Source organism: Apaloderma vittatum, unplaced genomic scaffold (assembly GCF_000703405.1).
Source record: "Apaloderma vittatum isolate BGI_N311 unplaced genomic scaffold, ASM70340v1 scaffold22796, whole genome shotgun sequence".
In the NCBI taxonomy this organism is placed as follows: Eukaryota; Metazoa; Chordata; class Aves; order Trogoniformes; family Trogonidae; genus Apaloderma; species Apaloderma vittatum.
The window spans coordinates 2,084-2,550 of record NW_009720414.1 but is presented as its reverse complement, the minus strand read 5'-3'; the positions used below and the strand labels follow the sequence as shown (position 1 = coordinate 2,550).

The window sequence follows — 467 nt, the reverse complement described above, 5'->3', positions numbered from 1 at the left end:
GAGCGGAGCTTGGTGCCTGGGGAGAGCTGCAGGGCGCAGGTGGGACCAAGCCCCGTGTCCCCGCGCAGCGCCCACGGAGCTTCCCGGGGAGGCTCCTGCCTGCACCCCGCCTGAGCACGTCCAGGAGCTCGGGGACCAGCCCACCCTGAAGGCTCAGCCTTGGGTAGGCTTTGCTCAAAGGTCAAAAAAGGTTTCCTTAAGGTAATAAATAACGATGATGAACAGCGCTGCTTAGGTTTACTCCCTGTCTTTCTGCACTAAAATATCCAAGACCATCTTGAATGAGCCCGAGACACCTGTACAGCTGCGGTTGGAGCTTCCCAGCCAAGGGCTTGCTTTTTGGAGACCTTATGTATCACAGTCTGGGGAAAATAAACCCCACAAGGCTCAGCCCCCCCCGCCTTTTCCCCCGTAATTTCATCCCTGTCGCGGCGCAGACCCTCACGCCCCACGGTCAGGGGGTTGGA

General features: G+C 58.9%; 1 protein-coding gene across 1 annotated transcript in view; it reads left to right on the top strand.

Moving 5' to 3' along the window:
- The window catches only part of LOC104275144 (dihydropyrimidinase-related protein 4-like), a gene marked incomplete at both ends in the record, with an annotated part of 11,352 nt that overhangs the window by 8,850 nt on the left and 2,035 nt on the right, over window positions 1-467 (top strand). The window lies entirely within an intron of this gene.